A 16,430-nucleotide genomic window follows, 5' to 3' on the forward strand; every position below is an offset into this window, starting at 1 on the left:
ACTCAAGAGACACGGCAGCATTCCTTAGCGTCTAATGTCAGTTGACAATCAGCAGGAGAACCACAATAAACAAGCAGCAGGCGGAGCAGAAAAGTTACACACCCACACCATATGGTGGGGCTGCCGCTGTTGTCGGCCAGTGAATCACCTTCGGTCCCCCGACCTCATAGAGGACCAGGCACAGCCACGTGACTCTGAGATGGCATTGGTCTGATGGAACCCCACCATCCCTCCAGCATCCCAGAGCGTGAGACAGTGCGCACATTCATTGCATATGGTCTTCTCGGTCCACTGGCATCTCAGCCATGAACTCTTCCCTCCAGATCACCTAAACCACGTTGCCCAAACTTTGTTCTCATCCCAAAAGATGGTCCTTAACGAACTAGTTCCAAGGGTCAAGGAAGACTCAAAATGCTACCTACATCATTATCACCAGGGGCTCAGGTAGCTTCTAATTCCCTGTACTGTGAAACCTAGAGCATCACTTGCATTCGGGGCAGTGGGGAGAGGAAGACAGAAGAGAAACCCCCTCCCTCTTAGAAACTTCCTAGAAGTAAGATCATTCATTTAGATCACTGTTCATTTAGAAAGAACAAATAGATCATTCTTTTAAAGTTTGTTGACCTAAACGAGGGCCCACGGCTTCTCAGGGTTATAGGAAGGCTGAAAGAAGTGGACTTTTACCTGGGACGTAACTACACTATTAAAAGTTAGAACACTAAGACAGAGGATGAGAAGAGATGCTGGGACTGGGTGGGGAGCATCTGGAACCCTGCTGTGCCACCACGATCCACTTCTCATGAAACACTGGACACAATAGTGACTGCCATTGAACAGTTTTTGATTGCTTATTATGTATCAGGCACTACAGTGAGCGCTCTGCATCTCTTACCTGGTGAGTCCTCAAAACTGATGAAGTGAGTACTCCTATTTTACAGATGAGGAAATCAAGCCTCAGAGAGGTCAAATGATTTTTCCAAAGACACCCAGCTGGAAATTAGTGCAGTGTTCTGCACTAATTCAATTTCATCTTGCCTTTGCAAACAAATGAACAAAACTCATGCTCTTAACAGCATAGTATCAATACATCATTTTATAATTCAGCATCCTTGCCCCAGGCTCTTACTCTGTCTTTGCCTTAATATTGGCCTAGTGCACTTCTATTCACCCGTCAAGGCCTGTCATAAATGTCCCTTCTTTAGCTAAGTTTTCTTTGAATCCTCCAACCTCTGTAATATGACAAATTGATCATTCACTTATCCTTTCAATTATCATCTGTGGAATCTTATGGATTAATCATTGTTCTAGGGGATATAAAAAAGGGGAAAATACATGATTATCTTCAATGTTTGTAGGTTTCTTAGACCATCAAGAGCAATGCTGTTCCAGTTGAATTTTCTGCAGTGATGGAAATATTCTATATCCCTACTTGTCCAATATGGCAGCCAACAGGTACTGGGACTGTTGAGCACTTACACAACTAAAGAACTGAATTTTCAATTCTGTTTAATGTTGATTAATTTAACTTCAAATTTAAAAACTGACATGATTCAGCTATTGGAAGCTATTCAGCTGAAGAGCATGATTCAGCTATCCAGCTATCGGTTTTCAAGTATGTTTGAAACAACTTTAGCATGTGAATCTGTACTTTTCAGCTATAGTGATTATGACTCCTAAATATAAAATCTCCAGAATTTTTGATGACAATTTAACATCCAAATAAGAAGGGTTGTTAGTATAAAATATACCTCTTTTTGAAATCTTAGGATGAAAAAAGAATGTAGAATTTCTCATTGATAATGTTTATCTTGATCACATGATAAAATGACCATATTTTGGATGTATTGGGTTAAATAATATACATAGTAGATTAACACATGTAATGATATTAAATTAATTTCACAAGTTACTTTTTAAAAATGTGACTGCTTGAGGGAATTCCCTGGTGGTCCAGTGGTTAGGACTCTGTGATTTCACTGCCAGGACCTGGATTCAGTCCCTGGTTGGGAGACTAAGATTTTGCAAGCTGCACGGCATAGCCAACATTTTTTTTTAAAGTCACTGCTCAAAACTTTAAAATGCCAGATGTGGCATCCCTTAGATTTGTATCAGCTAGTGCTGGCTGTAGACCATTTTCCAGGTCTGTTCCTTCTGCTGAAGTATCATTTCTGAATTACCACTGGCCTTAGCATGAACATAGCACACACCAGCTCCTCATTTAATAACCATTGGAAGAGCAAAGAGGTATCTCTTTATAACCCCGGTGAAATATTTTTTCTCTTTCTGGGTTTTACCACAGTCGCCGAAATCTTCCAATTCATGTGAGAGGCTTCCCTAGCTATTTCACATTTGGTCAGTGATTCCATGGTTTATGACCTGAAATACTTTTCTTATATTGAGACAGTGTTAGGTCTCAGAATTGACATCAATCTAGGATTAAGACAGTAAAGGATACTCTCATTGGCCTCACTCATTCATTCAACAAATAATCATGGAGCCTCTACCATCTGCCCAACATTGCCTTCAGAGGCTGAGGGTACAACAGCGAGGCAGCCAGACATATTCCCTACCCTAGAGGGAGAACAAAGAAATAATAAGAAACATGTAGATCCTTCATTTAAGGAGCTGATCTACTGGATTTCTTTCCCCATGATCTTTCAGTTATTTCTCTTACTGAGACTCTTTTTCCTTTTTTTCTCCCTTCCCCTTCCAGGTGAGGTTAGGGAAATCCAAAGAAGAGATTTTGTGATGAAATCCTCCTTGTCACTCAGACAGGTTCCTGGAGGGACCTGGGAGAGGAAATCTCAAGCCAGACCCCAGGATGAGACAATCCCTCAAACGCTACGATGGCTTCTCCGTCTTCAGTTCTTGACAGATAGTTAAGATTAGGTTAAGATTAGTCAGCAGGAGGATTGACTGTGGTTCTTTAAAGTAGCATATAATTATAATGCTCGGTACTTAAGGGTTGTCTTTTATTTCAAGCTCTTTCAGCACAAGCATACGATGAGTCCTAACTTCATAATCTTGGCAATTTTCACTACGTTATTATTCTTTTTTTATGAAATTGTAAAATGACCTACTTGAACACCATTTTGAAGAAAGCCTTTTTATTAAAAAGCATTAATCTTCTCAATGTTCTTTTCTGTCTCTCCTGTTATGATCTACTTTTCTGAGCTTACTGTGTGCAACTTGAAAGCCAGGTTATGCACGCTTATATAGTGCCCTGAGTGCTCAGTCGCTCAGTTGTGTCCGACTCTTCCCAGCCCCATGGACCGTAGCCCGCCAGGCTCCTCTGTCCATGTGATTTCCCAGGCAAAAATACTGGAGTGGGTTGCCACTTCCTCCTCCAGGGGATCTTCTCCACCCAGGGATCGAACCCAGGTCTCTTGGGGCTCCTGTATTGGCAGGTGGATTCTTCCGAGATCAGACGAGATCGGGCGCCTTCAGGCTGATATGGCCGGAGACTGGCAGGTGGATTCTTTACCACTAGGGCTACCTGGGAAGCCCCATGTGGTGCCATATGTATGCCCTATATATGTTTTGGTTTAAGAGAAAAGATTGTTCCATTCTTCTACCCATTCACTGCTCTAGCCATAACGTGTTGAGTTAGTCAAGGGCTTTTTAGGTCATAGGGAGCAAAATTTTACATAACTTATACCCAGAACATGAAAGCATTGGAGGACATTGGTGGATATTAAAGAAAAGAAGGGCAAGCGTACACGGGAGACCCCACAGGGGCCTGGGACCAAGACCCTCGAAACTCCGGACCCGAGATGACTCTTTCCATCTGTTGTGGTTCACAGGGCTTCTCAGCTGGGTGTTCTGTTTCTGTGTATCAGCTTTCTCTCCTTTTCTCTCTGTATTTTCCTGCTTACTTTCACATGGGCCAGACACGGCCACACTTGTTCCTGTGTACTACCAAGATGAAGCCCCAGATCTCAGTGCCTGACTCAGTGAATGTTTATTTCTCTGTCTCATCAGTCTTCTATGTATTTGGGGAGCCCTTCTCCATCTTTTTTGCTCTTGTGAAAGAGTACATGACCCCTAAGGTCATCACAGGGGAGGAAGAAAGGGCTAAAGAGTTGCATGGAGGGTGTTTTTATTTTATTTTAATAAAAAATGACTTAGTTGACTGCACTGGGCCTCGGTTGTGGCATATGGGATCTTTTGTTGTGGCGTGCGAACTCTTAGTTGTGGCACGTAGGATCTAGTTTCCTGACCAGGGATTGAACCCAGGCCCCCCGCACTGAAGTGCAGAATCTTAGCCCCCGGTCCACCAGGGGAGTCCTCTGGAGGGTGTTTTTAAAGGTGGGCCTATCTCTGCCCACATTCCCATCAAGCAGAACCCAGTCAAGGGACCCCAGTCTCATGTCAAGGGCAGCTGGAAAATGTGGAGGAACACAGGGAGAGCTGGTGAATACTATTGCCTCTGACATACAGCCCCGGTAAAACGTAAGCTTCCTGAAAGAAAATACCCTCCATGCAACTCTTCAGCCCTTTCTTCCTCCACTGTGATGACCATAGGGGTCACATGCTCTTTTGCAAGAGCAAAATGTCAGGAAGGGCCTTGACTGAGCCTTCTAGCACCTGTCACATGCTAAACACAAATTAATGAAGACGTAAATGAACGACAGCTTACTATCTGGAACTTCCATTTCCTTCTTAGTTATGAGCTGTGTTGTAACATTCATTGTGAACTCTTGTCTTTTTAATTCCATTTTCAGTCTTATTAGGGTAGGGATGAATCTTGACATTCTTTTTAAATCTTGACACCATTTAACACCATCCCAAGTTCCTTGCAGATGTCCTTCTCTTTGGAGGAATAACAACAACTGCATTTACCATAGTTCCCAGAAGGAAAACTGGTAACAAGACTTGAATTTTATTCCACTATGGTTTCTATTTTTCATTGCTTTAATGATTTTACAAGCACTCCGTAACATCATTATCACATGCCAGAATTAGATTCCTTGCCTCCCTCTTATGCTTTCTCTCCCCAATCTACTTCCTTAATCTTTTGAAACTTTCAGGCCTTGAGTCAATGACCCTGAAGATCCTAGCATCCAGATTCAAGGATTTCCAGGTACATTAAAAAAAATCCTACAAGTTACTTTTTCTAGGCTAGTTTGTGGGGAGTCTGCAAGACTATGGCTTTATATGTCAGAACTTGTTTTTTTTTTGGTCATGAACTCTTTCCTCCAGATTTTGACCTTGGTCCCAAGAAGATTTGGAGATAAAGTATAAATGTCTCCATAAGGGCTCAATACCCCTACCACAAAGTTCAGACCACAGATCCTAGAGCTTTGTTTTCCAAGCTTTCTTCAGTGAGAGTTCTGTAAGAGGTCAAAAAGTATTTCAGCAGGAAGAATTTCCTGGGGAAAAAATTTGGGGAAAAAATGCTTAGTATGTCCTCCTTTTGGGAATTTGCAATATAAAGTACAATATTAAAGGCACTGAGAAGGTCTGCACATAAGCAAATGAAAAAAGCAAGCAAACATATTTAATTTTGTTTAGTTTCGTTTATCCCGACTTATTCAGCCATGGATCTCTTTTGCATGCAATACATGTTAATATCTTGTGGACTTAGAATCCTTCTGAGCATAGTTTTGGAAACTCTGCTTTCACCTATGTGATTTCCAATTCTTATGTCCATTGTGCAAACTTTTCCATATGTCAGAATTAAGGCGCAGGGAAGGGAAGGAGCTTATGTACAGTAACTGAAACTTACGAGTTACATAGCTGGAATTCGAGCTCTTGCGTGATGGATTGGAAGCCCCCCCTTTTTTCCCTCTCTCTGTCCTATACTATTCCCAAGGTATGGTGAGTTGCCTGGAATTCATTTTAATTGTTTGATAAAAATAATTTGTAATTAATCGTTGATTGCCTGTCAGTGAATGCTATTCTGGAGAACTTGAAGACAGTTTATTCTCAGCTCCAACAGTCTGCTTTGCATTATCAATTTGTTAAGAAACTCTCTCTCTCTTTTTTTTTCGTGTAGAACTGTGCAAAAAGCAACTTCCATCCAGACTGTCTGAATTATCCAAAAATTCTGAACTGATGGCATCCAAATGAATAAGACTTTACAGAGCTGCACTGGGAGAATTGATTGGATTTGTCAGTTTTCCTGTGGATACGAAGTCCTGGGTGGCTTGACTGTAAGTACGTTGGAACATAAATAATCACCAAGTTTTCAGGTGAATTCCACAGAGTCCATGGGAAAAGAAAAACTGGCTATGTGTTTGGGAATCTATAAACTATCAGAGAAAATCCAGCACAAAGTCCCAAAGTGGGAACTCAGGGATGAGGGTGTTTGGGGGAAAAGAAAGAAAAAAAAAAACAACACAAAATTTTTTTTTCCCCCCGAAACTAAATTACTTTCCAGCAACTAGTGCTAAGATTTAACAGCCAAGAAGAGTCAGGGTAATGAACTTTCCAAGAGTTCGTGGACACTAGGCATTCAATAAACTCCCCAAACTCCAAAATGCTAGAGGGTCAGAAAGGAAGGAAAACATGTTTGTATAACAAAAAAGATGACGTCTTGGATCGATTTATTTATTTCATACAAAGGTTTTGTTTTGTTTTGTTTTGTTTTTACAATTTTCTGTCTCTTGGCTTCTTGATCTCTTCCTCATCAGGGGAGGGTGAGAGATGGGGCAAAGGCCTTGCAAAAACTAGACTTGGATCCTTCTCGTGTATATTTTCCAGAGACTTCGTGCTGGTGATGAAAGGTCTGACCCAGGAATTTGAAGTTCATCAGAGGGGTGTGGGGCGGGCGGGGGGAAGCCAAGAGGCCTCCCCACCCCAGCTTCCGTCTGCCCCTGTTGGCTGGCCGCCAGCCACTCTCATTCTTGAAGGCTTGGGTCAGTGCTGCAGTTCACTCGTGGCTCTATCTTCCCTTAGAAGGAAATGGCTTTTGCTTCTTTCTGGGATTTGGGGTGTGGGATTTGGGGTGTGTTTGGCTTCCCTGGCGGCTCAGATGGTAAAGAATTTGCCTGCAATGTGTGAAACTTGGGTTCAATCCCTGGGTCGGGAAGATCTGAAGAAGGGAATGGCTACCCACTCCAATATTCTTGCCTGCAGAATTCCATGGACAGAGCCTACAGTCCATAGGCTGCCGAAATGTCAGGCACGACTGAACGACTAATACGTTCACTTTCAGGTGTTTCTAGGTTAGAAACAGACGACACTACCTCTATCCTCTTGGGAATTCCCACATATTTATTTTTACTGGAGTTTAGTTGCTTTATAATGTTGTGTTAGTTTCTATTGTACCGCAAAGTGAATCAGTCACATGTATACATAAATCCCCTCTTTTTTTGATTTCCTTCCTATTTAGGTCACCACAGAACACTGAGTAGATTTCCCTGTGCTATAGGATAGGTTCTCATTAGTTATCTAGTTTATATATAATAGTATACATATGTCAATCATAAATTTCCATCTCCTCCCACCTTCTTTTCTCCCCTTGTTCTCTACATCCATGTCTTTATTTCTGCTTTGCAAATAGATTCATCTGTACCATTTTTTTTCTAGATTTCACATGTATGCATTATACACAATATTTGTTTTTCTCTTTCTGATTTAGTCCACTCTGTATGACAGCGTCTAGGTCCATTCATGTCTCTGCAAATGGCACGAGTTTGTTCCTTTTTTTAAAAAAAAATATGTGACACCAGCTTGCACTGTAGGTCACTTGGACTGAGAGGTATCATTGGAAATCATCTCTTCCAGTTCTCCCATTTTACAGATGGGAAGGCGAAGGTGCAGAAAGGAAGAATGGGCTTGCTCAAGGTCACATCATGGGTTAGTTACAAAGCCTGAGGAAAGATCCAGTTTTCTTGCTTTGTAACCCAAATCTCTTTCCTTAGTCCCATGTTGCCTCTCACAGTTCATTCAGTTAGTCTGTGCTGAGCCCCCACAAGGCACCACGAACTGTACTGTTGTTAAGTCGCTATGTCATGTCTGACTGTTTGCAACCCCATGGATGGCAGCATGCCAGGCTTCCCTGTCCCTCACTATCTCCTGGCATTTGCCCAAGTTCATGTCCATTGAGTTAGTGATGTTGTCCAACTGTCTCATCCTCTACCGCCTTCTTCTCCTTTTGCCTTTAATCTTTCCCAGCATCAGGGTCTTTTCCAATGAGTCATTTGTTCACATCAGGTAGCCAAAGTATTGGAGCTTCAGCATCATGAACTGTGTTAGGTGCTATTAATATTTGGAACTCCAAGATATCACTCAAGAGACTGAAGATCTAAGCTGGAGGCTGTAGACCCTTAAGTCATGAACTGGGAGATGTAGAGGGGAGAGTGTGGAGTTGGGAATCAGATTAGCTTGGGTTCAAATGTTGGTCTTCCATCGATTCTAATTCATCATGTATTTTGGGCAAGTTATTTAGCCTTTCTGAGCTCCAGTTTTCTCATCTTTAAAACAAGAATGGTGATAGTCTCTACCGCTTATGAGTTGGGGAACAAAAGCGGTAATACATGGAAAATATCTTGCAAAGTGCCTGGCATAAAATACAGAACCCTGCATGATTGTCATGAATAATAACTACTGTGGTAAGTGCTTCAGATAGTTAAAGGTACAGGATTCTACAAATACATGGGAAGAAGCAGCTAATTATGTCCCCAGGCGGAGATGAGAGAAAGTGGAGTTCTCTTTTGATTGGATTTTTCTGCCTGATTTGTGTTTGGGGAGAGTGTATATTTTATGGCTGAAATCTCTCTACAGGCATTTCCAGTCTAAGAAGTGCATTTTCCTATAAGAAGTGACTCTAAAGACAGAGCTGTATGCTGATGTAAATGCAAAACAGGACTCTCTAGTTATTGACCAGCCAGACAGGAGAGTCTTTTAATGGCTATGACCATGTCCGAGTACAAAGATGACCCATGTCCAGAGGATGACCCAAGACACAGGAGTTCTCAAATGCCATATGCATCATCAGAGATCAAATTAGTTGAGTCATTTAGGATTACATACATTTTAAAAAATGTTGGAATGCTTTGAAAATTGACAGTGCTATAGAGTTCATTTTCTGATGATGCTCGTAGCAGTTGGTCTCGACAAGCGTTTCCCAAAGCCTGCTTTGTGGAACACTAGATCCATGACATGCCCAGCAACCTTGAGCAAAAATGTGTATTCAGATACTCCCAGTTGTACCTTTGAACTGATCCACTTCTTGACCCAGAAGACTTTTCTGTAATCCCTAGATTATGAGGCCTATGAATACAGGAATTGTACCTGTTTTTTTTTTTTTTTTTCCCTACTGTATCCCCCAAACCAGCATGATTTCTGGAACATGTTGTGCTGTGCTTAGTCATGTCCAACTCCTTGTGAGCCCATGGACTGTAGCCCACCAGGCTCCTCTGTCCATGGGGATTCTCAGGCAAGAATACTGGAGTGAGTTGCCGTGCCCTCCTCCAGGGGCTCTTCCCAACCCAGGGATCGAATCCTGGTCTCCTGCATTGCAGATGGATTCTTTACTGTCTGAGCCACCAGGGAAGCCCAGCAATCCTGGAGTGGGTAGCCTATTCCTTCTCCAGGGGATCTTCCTGACCCAGGAATCGAACCAGGGTCTCCTGCATTGCAGGCAGATTCTTTACCAGCTGAGCTACCAAGGACCGCTTAATATATATTTATTAAAAGCAATTTTGTATTTCTTAGGCAGGAGGAGGGGAGAGGAATGAATTACAAAGGAGCAAGAAGAAACTCTTAGAGGTGATGAATATACTTTTTATCTTGATTGTGTTGATGACGCCATGGGCATATATATAAGCCTGAATTTTAAGTTCATACTGTTTATGTCAATTGATAGGTAATCCAATTATCAATAACACTGTATTTTTCAATTTGAAAAAAAAATTATGTATTTCCTAAACTTGGCCATAGAAACTCCTTATCAGTCCACAGTATACCTACCAGCATTGACAAAAATGAAGTTTCTTTCCAATCAAAATTGCACAGTTTGTCCCAGGTGGGGCTCCAGAGGTGTCTTAGGGTAGAATTGGGGAGGAGGGGACATGGATGGAGTTCCAGACCCCCAACCCTTGTCTTAATCAGAACACCTTTGCTGTCCCAGTAACCATTTTACTTACTAGGATTTCTTTTGAACTGAGAGCTATATGTTTTTACCACATTTGACACATGCTTGTTTGAGAAGAAATAGCATCCCTTGGGGGTGCTGATATCACTGAAGGGAATAATAAGAGTTGGGCTTGACAGATTAACTTGATGTGTTTTAGGGGAGAAATGTGACTTGAAACTCATTTAATTATAGAGTCATTCCTCTATACTTATTGAATGTCTTTAAATGCCAGGCACTCTTCTAGAGTTTGAAAAGACAGGTAGTATGATAGACAAGATCTCTGAGTTCAACAGAGAAGGAGAAATCCTGCATCTTGTTGTTCTTCAGTCGCTCAGTCACGTCCAGCTCTTTGCGACCCCATGGACTGCAGCACATCAGGCTTCCCTGTCCTTCACCATCTCCCAGAACTTGAAATATTGCATGATGTCCCTTATATGCAGACTCTAAAAAGAAACGATCCAAGTAAACTTGTTTATAGAACAGAAACAGAGTCGCAGACTGAGAGAATGAACTTTCGGTTGTCAGGGCAGAAGGATGGGTTGAAGGGAGAGTTAGGGAGTTTGGGATGGACATGTACACACTGCTGTATTAAAAATGGATAACCAACAAGGCCCTACTGTATAGCACAGGGGATTCTGCTCGATGCTGTGAAGCCTTAATGGTGTGTGGGGGTAGTTCATGTATATGCATGGCTGAGTCCCTTTGCTGTCCAACTGAGAATATCACATTGTTAATCAGTTCTACCCCAATATAAAATAAAAAGTTTTTTTAAAAAAGATGTCTGACTTTAAGGAGCTTACAGTTTGGGAGGGAAGGATACTGGTTAATAAATCAGAAACCAATCCCCTATCAAGCATGATTCTATATAGACACACATGTTGTGAAGACACTTTGGCAGCGAGAGAGAAGTGGAAGTGTTAAGGGGAGGGATGGTAAAGAATGGTCTCTACTGAGATTTGAGTTGAGATCCGGGTCTGATGACTAGAAAAGGGGTCAGTCTGGGTGGAGGGGACAGCATGTGCAAAGACACCGAGGCAGGAACAAGATTGGTGTGCTCCAAGAAAATAAGGCAAGCCAGTGTGGCCAGTTTAGGGCAAGCTAGGGAGTGAAGTGAAATTGAATTGATGTAGGAGGCTGCATCTAGCTCATTCATCTTCTAAGTGCTGAGTACTGTATCAGGCAAAGACCAGGTAGCCATGGATATTTGATGACTGTACATATGATGACTGAATTTGCATCCCTTGGTTCCTGTCCTCCACAACCTTAGGTGCCACTATTTATGCATATTTTATAAAGTAAAGCTAATTAACCCCTTAATACTGTTTTTGCTATTTTCCTAAGTATGATTGTATTCATGGGGTCAGTGTAAAAGACGATTTGATACTGACTATCCCCCTAAAACTTAAGATTTTGGTGAAAAGTGTTGCCTGATTAACTGGAGATGCAGAGGAATTGCCATCTACTACTGAAGGATTCCCTTTAAAGGCTGAGAGATCCAAGAAGGACCAATGATGTGGCTGAGGCCACACAGGGCGCTTGTCGTATACCAGGTGTGGGAACCCACTTTCTCACCCTGAGATCGAGCTCGTGGCTAGAAGGATTAGCTGACCCATTTAACTCCATTTGCTTTGACATGCTCACGCTTGACACTTCCCCAGTACAATGTGCTCAATTCCCCAAATATGGGATTTTTGAGTGAAACCCTGATATTTAGCTCTAGGGCTAAAAGCAATGCTTAAATCCCCCAATTAGAAGCAGAGATGGAGATGAAATGGTCCCAAGGAATCTGGAGACACAACAGTTTCAAAAGGCAGCAACAGGCTGGGGCAGAGAGAGAGAAGTTTTAGATCTTGCACCAGGAATGCAAAGCTAAATAAGAACCAGTCGAAAGCTCTGGGGGTTATAAAGTGGAATTCCCTCTTGTATAGTACACAAGAGTTATTAAGTGTGTATATAAGACTCCTGTTTTACTTCATGTACATGATTATTTTATACAGGCGGGTTTGGAAAGAATTATAGGCTGAGAGCTGGCCAAGAGGCAAGATGAGCAGTGGGGAATGCGGGTGGCTGTTGCAATGTCATTCTTGGGAGCTTGGCCTATTTGGAGAATGCCACCGTGGGGTCCATTATGGGCTGAGGGGTTAGGGAGAAGCAAAGTGGAATTGGATTTTATGTGGATTCATCTTCAAATCGGCATCTCAGGACTGCTCTTTATAGGATGGGCCAGGTTTGAGACCGAGAGGAGCAGAAGCTGGGACGAAGCCCAGCCAACTGGGTTTGCTCCACTGATGTCCTGAGATCAGTAGGATAAAGAATGTCAATCTGACTTGCCAGACTTTAAGGCCTGAGCGACCTCGGGCTGTTCTCAACACACCCAAGTGATTTCAAAAGTGAAAAATGCATTCTCTTTCTGAAAGAAGTCCAGGAGGCAGGGAGCTGGGGCTAGAGGGCTGCCTCGAGCAGAGATTCGATTACCTGCAAGACCCGCCTAGTGTGTGAGAGGCAGTGAAATTGGTCTCCTTACGTCATCCTGGGGTTGTTTGTTTGTTGCTGTTGTTCAGTCGCTAAGCTGTGTCCAGCTCTTTGCGACCCTGTGACCTATAGCTCTCCAGGCTCCTTGTCGTCCACTCTTTCCCGGAGTTTGCTCAAATTCATGTTCATTGAGTCAGTGATGCTATCTAACCATTTCATCCTTTGCTCTCCCCGTTTCCTTTTGCCTTCCTCGGTTACCTTCCTTTTTAAGGGAGGCAGGGCTCTGTATCAGAACTATTTGAATTCTTGATTTTGCTTCTAACTCTGTGATCTTGAGAAAGTTAATTAACCTCTCTGAGCCTCAGTTTCACTGATTATAGAATGGGGATTCAAACAGCTGCTTATATGAAAACATAATAAGGCAAAGGATATGCAAAGCTGGTCTCATCAAGTGACAGTCATATCAATAATAATTGTTAATAAAATTTTTAACGAAGGACAATTGATTGGACTGGAGTGGGGAGCAGTCCAGCAGTGGCTGGACTGGCATTGTGTGTGGTATCTCTTGTTTGATGAGTGGAGGTCACTTACCAGCTGTTCTTTGTGCCCTAGGCTCTCTCTGGGGCAGCATGCAAAACTTTGTTGAACTGGAAGTGATTTTATAACTTGAAAGGAGTGGTCTTTATGGTGGCCTACTTCTCAATCCTGGATAATTGAGATTCTATAGACTCTAGACTGGCTGAATGCCAACCATGTAGATCCCAAAGCTCTCCTCTTGAGTATCCCGAAGATACACCTGAAGCCCAAATTCCTTGAAGCTACAATGTACCTCCCATCCTCCTCCCTCCTTTTTCTTCTTTCACTGAGCAACACGTTCCCCACGCCCTTCCCCCAATAAATCACTGTAACACGTCAAACAGAACACAGCAAAGCTTCAGGATTTGAAAACAGTAGTCCCAGGAGGAGAAGAGGGCAACAGAGGATGAGATGGTTGGATGGCATCACCAACGCAATGGACATGAATTTGAGCAAGCTCCAGGAGACAATGAAGGACAGGGAAGCCTGGTGTGTAATAGTCCATGGGGTCACAAAGAGTCAGACTTGACTTAGCAACTGAAAACAAGGCTTTACCCATTAGGTTTCCCCATTGCTTCTGCAAGGAGTTCTTGAACAGTCTAGAGTGGGTTCTTGAAACCCACTCTAAACCATCAATTTAGTTTACCCATTTCTCATACAGAGGGTAAGGTGAAACTAACTCTGAAAGAAATTTGTCCAAGTCTAGATAAGATATGCAGATCATATCCCACCGTTCAGTTCAGTAATAGATGTTATGAGTTTCCAGGAGGACCAGCAGATTCTTTCAACCACGTCACCCAAATTCAAGACTCAGAGGTTCCAGTTCAGTTACTGTGCATTACAGCTTCAGATATCTAAAGGGAACACACTGATTAGTTAAGACTTGTTTTTAGGCAAAAACATACGTGACCCATATTCGGAATCAGAACATTCGTTGCAATCTGTGCTTGGAGGCAGACGTGTTTGTTTATTTTACGAGTTTTTAAAGTGCCAACTCCCCAGCAGTGAATTACTTAATGACTCAAACACAAACCCCAAACTCCAAACTGGCTCAAGAGAGGTGGCGATTACGGAAAATTCTACTTCATCTAGCCCAAAGAACTGACCACCCGTGAGCTGGAAAACAGACCTCAAAGCAGGAAAGAAACAGAAGTGTCCAAAGAAGATGTGGAAAACACAACCCAGAAAAAGCTGACCCTCAAGAAAGAAGTCCGGTGAGTGGAGTCGGGGGTAGATTTCCTGATGGTTTCTCAAGGCTGCCGGGGTCCTGCTTTCTGGGTGAGAATGTGATTGAAGACAAGCATTGTCTATTTTACAAAGTCCCAGAGAATTTGGATCCCAGATGTGGTAGACGATGCTCTTAGATCTGGGGTTGCAAAGTCCACATCTACCCAGACCGGGCAGGAAATGTAAATGACCGAGTGAACTGAGTGTAAGATGATACTAGACAGCTGACACTCAGTCCTGGGGGCTGTGAGGAGATGGGGGGCTGTGAGGAGATGGGGGACAGACCTCAATTAAAGAGAGCAGCTGCTGACCCCTAGCCACTGGTTGCCTGTGGAAAGGTGGGTTCAGTGTTGACAATTGTTCTGAGGTATCAAAAGAATCTCCAATCCTTGATTTTCATGAGCAATCTGCTTTCAAAAGGATTGGCATTGAATGCACAGTTTTAAAGTCGTCCGAGGGCTTTCCCCTCTTTCTCATTAATAGGCCTCATGATGGCCGTGGACTCCCAATTGTGGCCCTCCTTTTAAGACCCTTGGAGTAGCAGAGGGTGCTTAATTCTACCCCTTCATTCTACTTATGCGGAAGATGGACCCCGGGTTCATCTTAAGTCACACACAACGGTGTCTGTGGCAGAGCTAGGAGAGGACTGGTTCTGAGTTCTGCCTCTCTTTCTTTCTCAACACAGATTCCAGACCGGTGTCAGTTTCCAGAACTGAAGAGCTATATGTGCTGAGTGAGGACATATTAAGTTTCCTGCTTTCCATGGAGAAAAGCAAATGCTACCCTAGCCCTTAATTAAGGATGTTATCATTGGTGACAGTGATGGTAAATATCAGAAGGAGTGCTTTGAGCAGCAAATAACAGAAAATTCTGAGTCAAATCGACTTAAACAATTCATCAGATTCTTACCTTTCATGCCTGGAAAGTCAGAGGAAGGGTATGCCCCAGGTCCAGTGAGATCCATGATATAACCAGGAATATGAGTGCTTTCTGTCTTTCTGCTCTGCATGATTCCTCCTCCTCCTCCTCCTTCTCCCTCACTCTGAACCTCCTCCTCTTGGTTACAACAAAGCTTCCAATAGCAGGTGAGTCTATGTGGGTCATTGTCCCATCTGGAAAGAGAGAACGAAAGAATCTTGAAACTCTCCCCCAGGTATGGACTACAGGTTATTCCCTTTCATCTACTGGAGCTGGATGTCCAGTCCTGAACCAATACCAGTTACTCAAGGTAAATTGTGTGCTGATTGGCTGACCTGTGCAGTCTATTCCAGGAGCGGAGATGGGACCTTGTGGGGGAAGGGTTTACATGTGTGTGTGGTCACTTTCCTGTCCGCCCAGATACCTTGACTCTTCTTGGTAACCAGTGAACCAACTTATGAATCTTCACAATATCCTCAAGGTGGGCTGGACTTAGGCTTTTCCACAAAATTCCTGTTTCCTGAGCAAATCTAGTTTTTTTTTTTTTAATATTTCTTTGGCTATACCAGGTCTTTAATTGTGCCACCTGGGATCTTCCATCTTAGTTGTGGCACGTGGGACCTCATTCCCTGACCAGGGGTTGGACCCAGACCCCTGCATTGGGATTTCGGAGTCTTAGCTGCTAGACTACCAGGGAAGTCCCTCAAATCTAGTTTAAAGTGGAACTTCTCAACCTTCAATTGCACTCAGAACCCTCAATGGATCTGATAAAAATGGACATTCCCAGTCCATACCTGGAAGAGTCTAATTCAAGGAATTTGCATATTTCACAAACTGTCCAGGTGATCCTGATTTGGGTGGTTAAGTATTAAACTTTAGGGAAAGCTCTGTGTGTGTGTGTGTGTTAGTCGTGTCCGACTCTTTGTGGCCCCATGGACTGTAGCCCACCAGGTTCCTCTGTCCATGGATTCTCCAGGCATGAATACTGGAGTGCGTTGTCATTTCCTACTCCAGGGGATCTTTCCTACCCAGGGATTGAACCTGGGTCTCTCTGCATTGTAGACAAACCCTTTACCATCTGAAACACCAGGGAAGCCCCTTAGGGGAAGCTACTCGAGGCTATAAAACCTGGTTGTCCTATAACTCAAGAAAA

General features: G+C 43.0%; 1 long non-coding RNA gene across 1 annotated transcript in view; it reads left to right on the forward strand.

Annotated features, from left to right (window-relative positions):
* The window catches only part of LOC113907481, a 45,399-nt gene that overhangs the window by 25,037 nt on the left and 3,932 nt on the right, over nucleotides 1-16,430 (forward strand). Inside the window, exons 2-4 of the long non-coding RNA XR_003515209.1 lie at nucleotides 5,999-6,155; nucleotides 14,225-14,346; nucleotides 15,045-15,184. This is a non-coding gene — a long non-coding RNA (uncharacterized LOC113907481). The remainder of the gene's footprint in view (nucleotides 1-5,998; nucleotides 6,156-14,224; nucleotides 14,347-15,044; nucleotides 15,185-16,430) is intronic.

Source organism: Bos indicus x Bos taurus, chromosome 17 (assembly GCF_003369695.1).
Source record: "Bos indicus x Bos taurus breed Angus x Brahman F1 hybrid chromosome 17, Bos_hybrid_MaternalHap_v2.0, whole genome shotgun sequence".
Taxonomy (NCBI): Eukaryota; Metazoa; Chordata; class Mammalia; order Artiodactyla; family Bovidae; genus Bos; species Bos indicus x Bos taurus.